This window comes from Odocoileus virginianus, chromosome 3 (assembly GCF_023699985.2).
Source record: "Odocoileus virginianus isolate 20LAN1187 ecotype Illinois chromosome 3, Ovbor_1.2, whole genome shotgun sequence".
NCBI classification, from domain to species: domain Eukaryota; kingdom Metazoa; phylum Chordata; class Mammalia; order Artiodactyla; family Cervidae; genus Odocoileus; species Odocoileus virginianus.
Window position 1 is genome coordinate 66,411,476 of NC_069676.1, and position 16,459 is coordinate 66,427,934.

General features: G+C 40.7%; 1 long non-coding RNA gene across 1 annotated transcript in view; it reads left to right on the forward strand.

The window, feature by feature from the left end:
• Positions 1–1,190: 1,190 nt before the first annotated feature.
• LOC110143646 (uncharacterized) overlaps positions 1,191–16,459 on the forward strand; it is a 33,196-nt gene continuing 17,927 nt past the window's right edge. Inside the window, exon 1 of the long non-coding RNA XR_002315636.2 lies at positions 1,191–1,323. This is a non-coding gene — a long non-coding RNA (uncharacterized lncRNA). The remainder of the gene's footprint in view (positions 1,324–16,459) is intronic.

A 16,459-nucleotide genomic window follows, 5' to 3' on the forward strand; every position in this document is an offset into this window, starting at 1 on the left:
GAGGCCCTCCTTGGAAATTCAAGCCTTTGGCATTAGTATGCTAAATGGTAAAACCCCAATTCTGAGACACCTTTGCATGCTAAGTCACTTCAGTCCCCTCTGACTCTTTGTGACCCTGTGGACTGTATGGCCTACCAGGCTTCTCTGTCCATGGGATTCTCCAGGCAAGAATACTGGAGTGGGTTGCCATGCCCTCCTCCAGGCTATCTTCCTGACCCAGGGATTGAAGTCGCATCTCTCATGTTTCCTGCATTGGCAGGTGGGTTCTTTACCACTAGCACCACCTGGAAAGCCCACTTCTGTATCTAGCTTAAACTGTAATCACAAGCTCTGCATTTAGAAAATGTAATTTCTGGAGGCATCAATCAATCAAATTCAGAGTAACTTCCCTTCCACCAGTTTGATATCCCTAAAGAAATTTAAGTTTTTACAATTTCTGGGGATTGGCCACCGTTCATCCTTGTGCCTTAAACTACTTACAAATAATCATTAAGCCTGCTACATGGCAAAGAGGCAGTTTTATGAGTCTCTCAATACTGGTAAATGAGAAATTACACACACAGAGAATTACAGAGGCCACATGACAAATGATTGGAATAGGAAACTGCCCAGGACAGCAAGGCCTTTCCTTTGATTTCCTTCCTGTTTTCACAATTTTACTACTGACTCAGTCAAGAAAATGTAAGGCCAGAAACTAGATTACCATGAAGTCAAAACTACATAAACAGATTCTAACTGGATTTATTTATTCTTCCCAGGTGAATGATAGAATCTTGAAAGGATTACTTTAGCACTGATCCTGGATTTCTGTGTTTTGTTTAAATGGAAGCAAAGTCTACCTCAGCTCTGACCTTTCCTTTTTTAAAGGTAAAAATTGGGTTCAAAGTCCTATAAGCTTTGCTGTAAGTTCCCCGAACTTGTAAAAGCAGGAAAAAAGTCACATTTGGTTTTTATAGCAGCTGCCTATAAATGCTGGGGTTCAAAACAAGCAAAGAAAATTACTCCCGTAATTAAAGGGTTACTGCTATTACACTGCTGCTAATCCAGTTTTGAAAAAGCTCTAAAGAGCCAGAAACAGGTAACTAAATCACACTAAAGAGAAAAGCAAGCAAAAAAAGAAAAGCAAAAAAAAAAAGAAAAGCAGTGGGATAAAAAGCAGGGGGTAGGGGGTGGGGTATTAGAGAGGACTGCTCAAATAAATGAGGCAATCTCATGTGACTTTTTTTTCCTGTTTTTACAATCTCAAATAAAAAAGAGCAAGTACTTTCCAGAGTGGAGACACCCCAAAGCACACAAATCAGGGAAGGTCAGGAGAAAAACATGGTAAGTACCTGGAACCAAGCTTAAGGATATACCCAAATGCCATATCTTGGTCATAAAAGGAATTAACTTAATGTGCTAGAAGGAAATAAGTGGAGTGTTTATGTTTTTGGAATGGCAGGCAGTTCAGGATTCTAAAGGTTATCTTGGTAGCAGTTTAGTGACTCAGTCCTGTCTGACTCTTTTGGGACTGCATGGATTGTAACCCACCAGGCTCCTCTGTCCATGGGATTTACCAAGCAAGAATCCTGAAGTGTGTTGTCATTTCCTTCTCCAGGGGATGTTCCCCACCCAGGGATCAAACCTGGGTCTCCTGCCTTGCAGGCAGACCCCTGCATTTCAAGAGGATTCTTTATCTACTGAGCCATCAGGGAAGCCCTAAGGTTATCTTACTGTCCACTAACCGTATTCAACACTGAGGAAGAAGTCAGCTCAGAGTTTGCAAGAGTGTATGTTCGTTACAGTTCCTGCCATTCCAAAAGGCTAGTTTCTGAGTTCCTTATAGCATTAACTCTTGCTAATGATACCAAAAGATGATGCTGTGAAAATGCTGCACTCAGTATGCCAGCAAATTTGGAAAACTCAGCAGTGGCCACAGGACTGGAAAAGGTCAGTTTTCATTCCAATCCCAAAGAAAGGCAATCCCAAAGAATGCTCAAACTACCACACAATTGCACTTATCTCACACGCTAGTAAAGTGATGCTTAAAATTCTCCAAGCCAGGCTTCAGCAATACGTGAACCAGGAACTTCCAGATGTTCAAGCTGGTTTTAGAAAAGGCAGAGGAATCAGAGATCAAATTGCCAACATCCGCTGGATCATCAAAAAAGCAAGAGAGTTCCAGAAAAACATCTATCTCTGCTTTGACTATGCCAAAGCCTTTGACTGTGTGGATCACAATAAACTGTGGAAAATTCTGAAAGAAATGGGAATACCAGACCACCTGACCTGCCTCTTGAGAAACCTGTATGCAGGTCAGGAAGCAACAGTTAGAACTGGACATGGAACAACAGACTGGTTCCAAATAGGAAAAAGAGTATGTCAAGGCTGTATATTGTCACCCTGCTTATTTAACTTCTATGCAGAGTACATCATGAGAAACACTAGGCTGGATGAAGCACAAACTAGAATCAAGATTGCTGGGAGAAATATCAATAACCTCAGATATGCAGATGAAACCACCCTTATGGCAGAAAGTGAAGAAGAACTAAAGAGCCTCTTGATGAAAATGAAAGAGGACAGTGAAAAAGCTGGCTTAAAACTCAACATTCAGAAAACTAAGATCATGGTATCCGGTCCCATCACTTCATGGCAAATAGATGGAGAAACAGTGAAAACAGTGTCAGACTTTATTTTGGGGGGCTCCAAAATCACTGCAGATGGTGAGTGCAGCCTTGAAATTAAAAGACGCTTACTCCTTGGAAGAAACGTTATGACGAACCTAGACAGCATATTGAAAAGCAGAGACATTACTTTGTCAACAAAGGTGTGTCTAGTCAAAGCTATGGTTTTTCCAGGAGTCATGTATGGATGTGAGAGTTGGACTATAAAAAAGCTGACTGCAGAATTGATGCTTTTGAACTGTGGTGTTGGAGAAGACTCTTGAGAGTCCCTTGGACTGCAAGGAGATCCAACCAGTCCATCCTAAAGGAAATCAGTCCTGAATATTCATTAGAAGGACTAATGCGGAAGCTGAAACTCCAGTACTTTGGCCACTTGATTCAAAGAGCTGACTCATTTGAAAGACCCTGATGCTGGGAAAGATTGAAGGCGGGAGAAGGGGATGACAGAGGATGAGATGGTTGAATGGCATCACCAACTCAATAGGCATGGGTTTGAGTAAACTCCAAGAGTTGGTGATGGACAGGGAGGCCTGGCTTGCTGCAGTCCATGGGGTCGCAGAGAGTCAGACAGGACTGAGTGACCAAACTGAACTGAACTGAATGATCACATAGAAATAGTCCTTTGTTTCGAATCGGCAGATAACTGGTAGCCAGTTATGCATCACCTTTTCCAGTGGCCCAGCAGTAAAGAATCCACCTGCAGTGCAGGAGCCACAGGAGATGCAGGTTTGATCCCTGAGTGGGGAAGATCCCCTGGAGGAGGGTATGGCAACCCACTCCAGTATTCTTGCCTAGAGAATTCCATGGACAGAGGGGCCTGGAAGGCTACAGTTCATAGGATCTATGAAGCGACAACTGAAGTGACTTAGCATGCATGCACATGGTAACTCAATATTTAATTTTTTGAGAAACTGCTAGACTGTTTTCCAAAGTGGCTGCTCCATTTTATATTCCCACCAGCAATGTATGATAAGAGATTTACTCTTAGGTTCAGATGTCCCCCACTTGTTAGATGTGGGATCCTATTTGTGCCAAGTATACAAATGACTCCATCTACCATCTGTAAACAGGGATAATGACAATATTTACTTCACAGGATTATAACAAAAAATAAATAAATGATGTAGGCTAATATTTATGTTTCAAAGTAAGCCCTTAGTAAATGTTATTAGTTTCCTTCCTCCCATCTTTGGTATTTGGTTGGCAACAGTTAATCTGTAATAAAGTCAGACAGAGATAAAATTATAACTCCCTATTAACAATGAGATGCATACACATAGTTGATGCTAAATAAATGTTTTCATGGATAATTGGAAAAGCAATAGATCTTGTATACTGCTTGAATACCAAAATAAATTTATCCTTTTCTGCCTCTTGTGCAAGTAATGCCTAGGCTGCAGGAAGAAAAAACATAGAAATATGTCAGCTTTTTGCTTGGTCAGCATTTTTAAACTCCCCCCCCCCCAATTGTTTATTTCACCAACTTTTTATTTTGAAGAGCTTCAAATATATACAAGAATTAAAAGAACATTAGAATCATCACTCATATCCTCACCATCTAGATTCAGTCAACAGTCAACATTTGTTAAAGTTTTGAATATTTGCTTTATCTATATGTGTGTGTCTTTTGTTGAGCTATTTGAGAGTAAGTTGCAGACATCAACATGTTGCACCCCTAAATGCTCTAGCCTGCCTCTTCTAAAAATAAGAGCTTTTTCCAGTATTACCAAATGCTATTACTACACTGAAGAAAACAAAGTGTAATTCCCTAAATCTTTTTATCGTCCAGCCAATACTCCATTTTTCCCAATTCTCCTTAAAATATCTTTTACAGACAAATTTTTTCTAACCAAGATACAATCAAGTTTCACTCATTATGTTACTGTCATGTCTTACAAGCCAGCTTTGTTTTTAATCAGTCTGAGTGCCTGTGACTATTTTGAATTTCTCACATCAGCAAAGGAAAAAAATGTTTTGTTGTCTTCAGATTTAAGGTCCACTGGTGTCCCTCTGTCCTGCCCAGTCACTTTCTTTGTCTTGATTCTAAGTAAGTCTGAGATGGTTAGTAAAATAAAACTGTGTTGCTTTTCAAGCATGATGATATCCAACTAAATACTGGATCAGCCAAAAAGTTCATTTGAGCTATTCCATACCATCTTACAGAAAAACCCAGACAAACTTTTTGGCCATCCCAACAAATGGTTATTGATTGTCATATATATTAATTATTTCCTGTAATTTCATGGACTACAGGAGGCCATCCTAGATCCAAAAGGGAAGAGCCAATTTGAAAATTTGCCAAAGGAAGTAAAAGAACCTGAGATGTAAAAAGAAACCAGGGCTGGTCACCATGTATGAGCCCCAACCTAGGCCTCATCTGAAGCCAGCATGTCCATACTCTATCTAATTACATTAGGCAATAAAATCATCTTTTGTGCTTAAGCCAGTTGGGGTTGTGTTTTCTGTCATCAGCAGTTAAGAGAGTCCCAAGGCCTTCAATCCTTTCAATTTGCTAGTCAGTAAAATATGCTGTTATGAAGATGAGGAAGTAATTACAAAAAAAATTATAATGATAAGCACAAAGAAACATAACTGTTCAACTGAACAAGTTATTATAAAACACAACCATTTAACTCAGCAGTCCTCACCCTTTTTGGCACCAGGGACAGGTTTTATGGAAGACAATTTTTCCATGGACCAGGGCAGGCAGGGTGGGGAGATGGTTTTGCAATGATTCAAGCACATTGCATTTATTTCTATCTATTCTATTATCATTATATTAGCTCTACCTCAGATCATTAGGTATTAGATTCTAGAGGTTAGGGACCCCTGATTTAACTACTATCCAGAAATAGAAGTTTGATAATACTCTCAGAAGTTTCCCACATACTCTTTCCTATTCACAACTGTCTCATTAACCACAGTGGTAACCATTTTTCTGATTTAATATAGTGACTTTTTGTTTGACCACTGAAGTATGAATCCCTAAATACTATATTTTCTTTCGCCTGTTGAATTTTATATAATTTTATATAAATGAAATCATATGGTAACTATCCTTTTGTGATGAGCTTTTTCTGCTTAATATTGTGTTTGAGATTAAATTATATTCTTGTGTGAAACTGCAGTTCATTTTCACTGCAGTCTAGAATTCAATCTTTATTCAGTCTATTTATGAACCTTTGGGTTCATGAACAAACTCCAGTTTTGGTTCCAATTTTGGTTCAAACTAAATTCCAGTTTGAGGCTACTATGAATGCTAGTATCAACACTTCTGCACGTGTCTCTTGGTGTACATGTGCACATATTTCTCTTGAAGAGAACTGCTGGCCTAAGGGTCTACCTATATTCACCTTTCTCAGATAACTCCAAAATGTCTTCCAAGATGTTTATACCAATTTATACACCCATTAGCAATCTATGAGTTCTTACTGCTCTATATTCTGGCCTGCAATTAAGATTGTCAGTCCTTTTAATTTTAGCCATTCTAGTGGAGTTTTTAACTTGACATTTCCGTAATTGCTGACAAGGTCAAATACGTCTTCATGTTTGGTGGCCTTTTGTACTTCCTCTTCTGTGAATCGCTCTAGCCTGTTACCCAATTTTCTCTTGTCTTATTTACCTTTTGCTTTTTGTTTTGTAATCCTTAGTATCGGGCTGGCCAAAAAAGGTCATCTGGGTTTTTCATAACGCCTGTTTCCAAAACACCTGAATGACCTGTTTGGCCAATCCAACATATCCTGAATGCAAACCCCTCTTAAATTATATATGCTGCCAAAGTCTTTTGTTCTACAGCTTCCCTTTTCATTCTCTAAATAGTCTTTTTTTTTTATGAACATTATTTCTTAATTTAAATTTCATATTTTTATGTTTAATGGTTGTTTGCAGCCTGTTTTTCCCTACTGCTCTGTGCTGCCTTCACTGTCATAAATCAATGTGTCTGAGGAGATCTGTTCCTGAACTTTCTATTTCAAACCACTGATGTGTTTGTCTTTATTTGTGCCAATAACAACAACTTCAGTTACTCTGACTAAATAAGAAGTCTTAACATATGGTAGAGCAAGTCTCCCCTCCTGGTTTTCTCTCTTTTGTTTTGTTTTCTTCAAGAGGATCCTGGCTCTTTGCACTTTCTTATCGATTATGGAATCAGATTTGGAATTTTGGCTTGTTGAGTTTTCCAAGACTCCAGTGAGATTTTTAGTTTTTGACATAGTAGTCTTGCATATCTTTTTTATTACATAAATTCCTAAGATATTTGAGGATTTTTATGCTATTGCTAAAGGGAATTTAAATTGTATTTTGTTAGCCTTTGAGGATATAACAGTAAACTTCAAGAATCTCTTGTCTTCCAGTCTCATGAGGCTAGGGACAAACATAGAAATAGTTTTAATACAGAATGAACTGGACTGTTTATGATAAAGGTGGGCAAAGGTTACCATGGAAATACAAACAGAAGAGATCAACCCATTTTGTGGGGTTATGGGGTGGGAGGAAGGGAGAGACATTCTAAGTGTTGAAAATAGACAAGGGTCAGTTAGGTGAGTCAAGAGAAAGCAAATAGAGGGGAAGAGAGAACACATGTGACACACACATTTCAGATGGTAAGATGGAATCTCAGTGTCAAATGAAGTGCCAAAGAATCAGATTCAGAGACCAGTAAAAGTATGAGGCAAGCTCCCCAGTGGCCATAATTTATAAAAGGAATGTGAGCAAACTAGTTCCAAGATTTGTGGGCCCCTTTAGCTAGATAAGGTTATCAAATGGTGTAAAAGGGTGAGCGGGAATAGAATTTTGGAAAGGTTTCTTTGGAGGGAGCTGTTGCTGTCAGTACTTCCGAGGGAACCAGGCTTCTGGCGGGGGAGGGGGAGATAATACTTCCTGTTCTAGTCTAGGGATGACGTGATCTTTCAAGGGACCATTCACAGAGGCTAAAATGTATTCCCTGCATACGGCTGCTGCCTGGTGCCCCCCTGTGAAAGTGAAAGCTACCCATGGTGACAGAAGAAAAGTGGCTGCTTTGGGATGCATGAGCATTGCCAGAGTTTGTCAGTGTGTGTATTTCCCAGGGACCTGATGTATGCCACATGAGAAACAGGGCTGGTTCTGCTTGTCCAGGGTCCTATACCATAGGACTAATCACAAGGAAAGAAGGACCCAGTAGTGAGAAGCTGGAGGTAAAAATCCAATTCAAAGGGTCACATGTGATCACCTAGAACAGAGATATACCCACCCGGGTCATTGATACTAGAATTAAGAATTCTCAAACAACACATGGAGGTCCACCAGCGTCTTACCATAGTTGACCAGTAATAAAAAGTCAGCTAGCTTTTTAGGGAAATAGACCCATAGACATAGAAAACTTATGGTTACCAAAGGGGAAGGCAGGGGAGGGATAAACTAGAACACATCCACACTCAGTTCAGTTCAGTCACTCAGTCGTGTCCGACTCTTTGTGACCCCATGGACTGCAGCACGCCAGGCCCCCCTGTCCATCACCAACTTTCAGAGCTTGCTCAAATTCATGTCCATTGAGTCAGTGATGTCATCCAGCCATCTCATCCTCGGTCACCCCCTTCTCCTCTTGTCTTCAATCTTTCCCAACATCAGGATCTTTTCCAAGAAGTCAGTTCTTCACATCAAGTGGCCAAAGTATTGCAGTTTCAGCTTCAGCATTAGTCCTTCCAGTGAATATTCAGGACTGATTTCCTTTAGGATGGACTGGTTGGATCTCCTTGCAGTCCAAGGGACTCTCAAGTCTTCTCCAACATCACAGATCAAAAGCATCAATTCTTCCACACTCAGCTTTCTTTGTAATCCAACTCTCACATCCATACATGATGCCTGGAAAAACCATAGCTTTGACTAGACGGACCTTTGTTAGGAAAGTTTTATCTCTGCTTTTGCTGTCTAGGTTGGTCATAGCTTTTCTTCAAAGGAGCAAGTGTGTTTTAATTTCAAGGCTGCAGTCACCATCTGCAGTCATTTTGGAGCCCAAGAAAATAAAGTCTGTCACTGTTTCCATTGTTTCCCCATCTATTTGCCATGAAGTAATGGAACCGGATGCCATGATCTTTGTTTTCTGAATGTTGAGTTTTAAGCCAGCTTTTTCACTCTCCTCTTTTCTTTCCTCAAGAGCTCTTCAGTTCCTCTTCTCTTTCTGCCGTAAGGGTGGTGTCATCTGCATATCTGAGGGTATTGATATTTCTTCTGGCAATCTTGATTCCAGCTTGTGCTTCATCCAGCCCTGCATTTTGCATGATGTACTCTGCATGTAAGTTAAATAAGCACAGTGACAAAATAAAGCTTTGACATACTCCTTTCCCAATTTGGAACCAGTTGTTGTTTCCATGTCTGGTTCTAACTGCTGCCTCTTGACCTGCATACAGATTTCTCAGGAGGCAGGTCAGGTGGTCTGATATTCCCATCTCTTGAAGAATTTTCCAGTTTGCTGTGATCCACACAGTCAAAGATTAGGCATAATCAATAAAGCAGAAGTATATGTATTTTTGGAATTCTCTTGTTTTTTGTATGATCCAGCAGATATTGGCAATTGGATCTCTGGTTCTTCTGGCTTTTTTATATCTAGCTTGAACATCTGGCAGTTCATGGTTCATGTACTGTTGAAGCCTGGCTTGGAGAATTTTGAGATTTACTTTGCCAGCGTATGAGATGAGTGCAACTGTGCGGTAGTTTGAACATTCTTTGGCATTGCCCTTCTTTGGGATTGGAATGAAAACTGACCTTTTCCAGTCCTTTGGCCACTGCTGAGTGAAAAGAATTGAATATGTGTGTGTGTGTGTGTGTGTGTGTGTGTGTATAATTGAGTCACTTTGCTGTATTATTTGGCTTCCCTGGTGGCTCAGTTGGTAAAGAATCTGCCTGCAATGCGGGAGACCTGGGTTTGATCCCTGGGTAGGGAAGATCCTCTGGAGTAGGAAATGGCAACCCACTCTAGCATTCTTGCCTGGAGAATGCCATGGACAGAGGAGCCTGGTGGGCTACAGTCCATGGGGTTGCAAAGATTTGGACATGACTGAGCGACTTGGCAGAGTTCACCTGAAATTAACACATTGTAAATCAACTATACTTCAATTAAAAAACAAAACAAAAAAGCCAGCTAACTTCCACTACTTGAAGTAGTAGTAGTAGTAGGGTGCTGATTGTTCAGATTCTACAAAATAACTAGTCACCAGTGTGGAAGGAGCTTGTGGAAGGAGCTATAGAAAGGATATAGGAAGGATAGTGTAAGGAGCACTATCCAATGAGGGCCCTATTCTAGTCACTGTATGGAGTAGTTTTCAGAGCAATTAGAGTAATTAGATATTGTGGGTCCTCTTCTATCAATTATATTACTTTCTGCTATATATCCAGTGGTCACCTACCTTTTTGGTTGTGGAAGACAGAAAAATTTGTGGAAGACAACTGTTCCACGGACTTGGGGTAGAGAGATGGTTTTGGAACAATTCAAGTGCATTACATTTATTGGGTACTCTATTCCTATTATTATCACATCAGCTCCACCTCAGATCATCAGTCGTTAGATCCCAGAGGTTGAGGACCCCTGAAAATATCCTTTTTAATAAGCTGCTATTTAAAAAGCAAAGAATAAATTATAATTTACAAAAAGGATGTGCATGAGGCACTAGAAAAGAAAGATTCAGGTTGAGCCACCTGCCAGATCCAGAGAAACTGAAGACATGTTAACAAGTAAGAATAGCCTCTCCCTGACCTGTCCTGCTTCAGGAGGCTTCCACCCAGGTGGAGTCTGATGCAACTGCTCCTGCACAGGGAGGAAGGAAGTGAGTGAGGAGAGGACAGAAGGTGACCACAGGCCTTCACACATGGAGGAACTCTCACTTTTTGAACAGAGATGAAGGCGTTCAACTAATTCCTTAACTGGACACATTCTAACTACAAACCAAGACTGTTATTTGTCACTTATAAAATGAGTAGCACTCCACACTAATTAAGAAGTCTTGGGATCTGCCCATGCTTACATTGGAGGGCAGGGCAAAATTACCTGTTCTGAATAAAAATGCTAAGGGCTAGTGGGTGACAGAATTGGATTGTGTTTTGACTTCATTAGGAATATTGCTAGGTACCCCCAGAGTATGAAGTACATGCAAGAATGACAAGCATACAATTATGATAGGATCTCAGGTTTACAGTCCCCTGGAGAAGGGAATGGCAACCCACTCCAGAGGAGCCTGAGCAGCTACAGTCCATGGGGTCGCAAAAAATTGGACATGACTGAGCCACACACACACACACACACACACACACACATGCACACGCACATACACACAGATTTACAGAGGGAAAGTGGATAGTGATGAGGTAAGCTGGAGTCAGTTCAGGAGTTAAGGAAAGACCTTCCAGACCATGCTAAGGAGTTCAGACTTTAACAAGAAATGGAGCAGCACTGAAGAGTGTGTGCAGGAGAGTAGTTTGTATTGGGCCTTCACTCTGCTCTAGGTTCTGTATGAGGTGGTTTACATGAATCATCACACTTAATCTCACAAAAAACCTAGGAAGTAGGTAGAATAATTATCTCCATCTTTAAAATGAGGAAACTGAGGTAGAGAGAGGTTAAGTAACTTACCAGAAGTCACACAACTAACTAGTCAAGAGCAGAGCTCAGATTAAATGCAGACACATCTGGGTTGGTTGCATTGTGTCCCTGACTACTGTACTCTGCCCTCTGTCAGACTGACCATTCCAGAGAGGTAATGAGTTTGTACCAAGAGCCACCTCTCAGAGTCTAGAACTCAAACTCCACTGGTCTCCCTTTGGTAATGAATACATTGTCATTATTTTTCCCTGAACTACCTATACAAACAAGAAGGAGAGTAATTCTTCAGAAATATTTCCTGTGAGCATGCTTTGATGTCTGTACAAGACTGCACAAAATGAGAAAGTTTGCTTTGCGACACAGACTTCAGAGTACAGTGTGGAAAAATTCCTTTTCTTAAAGAGGGAGATGGTAGCTAAAAGAGTGGAACCAGGAGTTACTCTGTCTGGGTTCACAATCTGGTCCTGCTACTTCCTAGCTGTGTGGGTTTGAGCAAGTTTCTCAACCTTCCTGTGCCTAATTTCCCATGTAATAACACCTTACCATAAATTACATTTTACACACATACACACACATATACATATATTGCTTTGAACAATTCTGGGCACAAGAAAAGCAACATTACCTATTGTTATTATTGCTGTTTTTACTTTGGCTTACCATGCTTATAACTTCACTATTCAAGGATACTAAAGAGACTAAATGTCAGTCAATATTTATAAAGCACATTCTTAGCATTTGTTAGATGCTAGATAGATGTTAGATGCTAAATGAATCAGAGCACATAGTTTCTGAAGATGTTAAATATGATATAAATGAAACAGATAATTCCTGCCTTCAAACCTCTTACTGATGTTAGATGGATAGACTACTTATACTGCCTTGTTTTAAAGTTGCTTTGTGTGTATCTTCTCCTTTGCTAATTATAAATGCTTTCATGGTATGAGTCAGTGTTTCTTTTTCTTTTACCCTCTCACCTTCATTCCCTTCTGTTTAGCATACTGTATATAGTTGTCTTTTAAAATCTGGTTGAGTGAACATGGAGCAAGCCATAAACAAATTTACAGGATGACACACTGCTGCAACAGTATGCATGGTGTGACCTCATGCTTAGTCACTCTCCCCAGCTCAATGATAATCTTCTGCCTGGCTCACTGGGTTCTCTGTCTCTGCTTGTGTCTTCATTCTTGGTGACTTCAGCAACCACATAGAAAATCCATGTGTTTTTTATTCTTTATTATTATTGAGGTGAAATTTACATACAGTAAAATCAATTACCTTAAAGTGAAAAATTCAGTAACATGTAGTACATTCACCATGTTGTACAACTAATCTCTCCCTAGTTCCAGAACATTTTCATCACCCCAAAGGAAATCCTGTACCAATTAAGCAATTGTTTCCCATTCTTCCCTCCCCAATCCCCTAGTTCAACCCTCTCACTTAAACAATCTTTTCCTCCAACCCACCTATGTCCATAGTTACCTCTCAAACTGTCTTTTAACATCAACTTCTAAAAGTTCTACTTTAAGCATCTTTCTCTTTGGTCTCTCCTACAAACATGCTGATTCTGTTTTTTATAGTGCCCACACTCATGTTCTTCTCAGCACCAAGCTTCCAACTCACCTACCAATTCTTTACATATCCCTCTTAGGTCTTTACATCTCTCTTTACCCACCATAGATTCTATTGTTGTTGTGTAGTCTCTAAGTCGTGTACAATTCTTTTGCAATCTCATAGACTATAGCCTGCCAGGCTTCTCTGTCCATGGGATTTCCCAGCCAAGAATGCTAGAATGGGTTGCCATTTCCTTTTCTAGGGAATCTTCCTGACCGATGGACCAAACCCATGTCTCCTGCTTGCCAGCAGATTCTTTACCACTGAGCCACCTGGGAAGCCCACAGATTCTATAGTCTACCATTTAAATGTCTTGCTTGTAAATGTCCTTAACTTTCTTTCCCCTCTATCTGCCCTGCACCTGCAAGGCTGATATGGCTGGATAAACCACACAACTGATCACAAATTTCAGAGCTTAGCCCTCAGCACTGCTCCACAAACCCACTGCATTGTCCTGATGAGTTTCTTGTCCATTCCCAAGAGTGGTTCACTCTACTTTCTACTCCAACCTTCTATACCACCCATCCTCTCTCTCCTCCACTCACTTTTAGCTGAGTGAGTAGCTGAGAAAATAGAAGCAGTCTGTCAAGTTCCTCATCCTTCTACCAGGAATCTACTAGAATTTAGAATAATATTCTGGGGCTTCCTTCTTGTACAGTAGGAGAAAGTTCCCTTCTTCTATCAAAGACCAGATCCTCCACTGGGTGATCTGAATTTCAACCTCTCTGGCTTTCTCAAAGACCTGAATCTGTAGTAATTCCCTTTCTCCCTTGTACCATCAACTTTTCTCCCTACTGGATGACTGTCACTAGCATATAAACATACTCAGGATGGTAATCGTTTAAAAAAAAATCTTCCCCTGACTTCGTACCCACAACCATCATCCACATTCTGAACATGTTCTTAAGAGTTGTCTATAGCCACTGCCTCCACTTCCTTCCTTCCCATTCTCCCCTGATACACTCTAATAAGAAATCCATCGTGAATATTCAGCTGAAACTGTTCCCAGAAAGGTCATCAAAGTCTTCCTCACTGTCATATCCAATGGTCCCTTGCCAGTCCTCACCTTAGTCTCCTTCTCAGCCAGCATACCATGGGTCCATTAAACCTCCTTCATAAAACACTTCCATTTCTTGTTTTCTGCATTGAATTCTTAGGCCTATTGTAACAAATTACCACAAATTGGTTGGCTTAAACAACAACCTGGAATGTGAAGTCAAGTGGGCCTTAGGAAGCATCTCTATGAACAAAGCTAGTGGAGGTGATGGAATTCCAGTTGAGCTATTTCAAATCCTAAAATATGATGCTATGAAAGTGCTGCGCTTAGTATGCCAGCAAATTTGGAAAACTCAGAAGTGGCCACAGGACTGGAAAAGGTCAGTTTTCATTCCAATCCCAAAGAAAGGTAATGCCAAAGAATGCTCAAACTACCACTCAATTGCACTCATCTCACACGCTAGTAAAGTGATGCTTAAAATTCTCCAAGCCAGGCTTCAGCAATACGTGAACCAGGAACTTCCAGATGTTCAAGCTGGTTTTAGAAAAGGCAGAGAACCAGAGATCAAATTGCCAACATCCACTGGATCATCGAAAAATCAAGAGAGTTCCAGAAAAACATCTATCTCTGCTTTGTTGACTGTGCCAAAGCCTTTGACTGTATGGATCACAATAAACTGTGGAAAATTCTGAAAGAGATGGGAATATCAGACCACCTGACCTGCCTCTTGAGAAATCTGTATGTAGGTCAGGAAGCAACAGTTAGAACTGGACATGGAACAACAGACTGGTTCCAAATAGGAAAAGGAGTATGTCAAGGCTGTATATTGTCACCTTGCTTGTTTAACTTATATGCAGAGTACATCATGAGAAACATTTGGCTGGAAGAATCACAAGCTGGAATCAAGATTGCTGGGAGAAATATCAATAACCTCAGATATGCAGATGACACCACCCTTATGGCAAAAAGTGAAGAAGAACTAAAGAGCCTCTTGATGAAAGTGAAAAAGGAGAGTGAAAAAGTTATCTCAAAGCTCAATATTCAGAAAACTAAGATCATGGCATCCGGTCCCATCACTTCATGGGAAATAGATGGGGAAACTGGAAACAATATCAGACTTTATTTTGGGGGGGCTCCAAAATCACTGCAGATGGTGATTGAAGCCATGAAACTAAAAGATGCCTACTCCTTGGAAGGAAAGTTATGACCAACCGAGACAGCATATTAAAAAGCAGAGACATTACTTTGTCAACAAAGGTCCATCTAGTCAAGGCTATGATTTTTCCACTGGTCATGTATGGATGTGAGAGTTGAACTATAAAGAAAGCTGAGTGCAGAAGAATTGATGCTTTTGAACTGTGGTGTTGGAGAAGACTTTTGAGAGTCCCCTGGACTGCAAGGAGATCCAACCAGTCCATCCTAAAGGAAATCAGTCCTGAATATTCATTGGAAGGACTGATGTTGAAGCTGAAACTCCAATACCTTGGCCACCTGATGCAAAGAGCTTATGCATTGGAAAAGACCCTGATGCTGGGAAAGATTGAGGGCCAGAAGAGAAGGGGATGACAGAAGATGAGATGGTTGGATGGCATCACCAACTCAATGGACATGGGTTTGGGTGGATTCCGGGAGTTGGTGTGGACAGGCAGGCCTGGCGTGGTGTGGTCCATGGAGTCGCAAAGAGTCAGACATAACTGAGCGACTGAACTGAAACAACAAAAATTTATTTCTAACAGTTTAGGAGGCTAAGAGTCCAAAATCAAGGTACTAACAGGGCTACGCTCCCTCTGAAGGCTCTAGGGAAGCCTCATACCCTGCTTCTTTCTAGCTTCTGGCAGTTCCCAGAAATCCTTGGTGTCCCCTGGTTTATAGATGATTCATCCATCATCACATGGCATCCATAGAGAATATCAGTCTTTAGACCCAGGGTACACCAAAACCCAGTAATGATGTCATCTGAATTTAACGAATTATATGTGCAAAAATCTTATTTCCAAGTATAATCACATCTGAGATTCCAGGTAGACATGAATGCAGGGGGTAGGGGGCAAGGAGTGGGAAATACATTATTCAACACAGTACAGTGTCTGTTGTGGCTTTCTTCCTGCTTCCTGGCTGGCTCCTTCTCTCTCTTCTTTGGTAGCTCCTTTGTTTTCCCTGCCTTCCCTCTAATGTCGCAACCACCCAAGGTTTGGCTCAGGGTCCTCAGGCCTTCTCTAAACCCACTATCTCCTGAGGGAATACCATCTCATAATATCATGCTTTTGAAATTTCACTGATGACTCCCAAAATTTATGCTCCAGTCCTCACCTACACTCAAATCCTAGCCACACACTGATAATGGTAATTAACACTCAGTGAATACTTACAATGTGCCAGGCCACATAGAGACTGCTTTATATGTATTAACTCATCTAATTCTTACAACAAGCTTACAGGCTGAGCACTGTTAATATCCCTAATTTACAGATGAAGAAACTGAAGCAAAAAGAAGTTAAGTGAATTGTTCAATCTCTCATAGCGAAGAGGAGCCAGGATTTGAAACTGGGTAAACTGGGTCCAAAGCCTACTCTCTTGACCACTCTATACTCTGGCTTTTTACAGGGCTCCAGG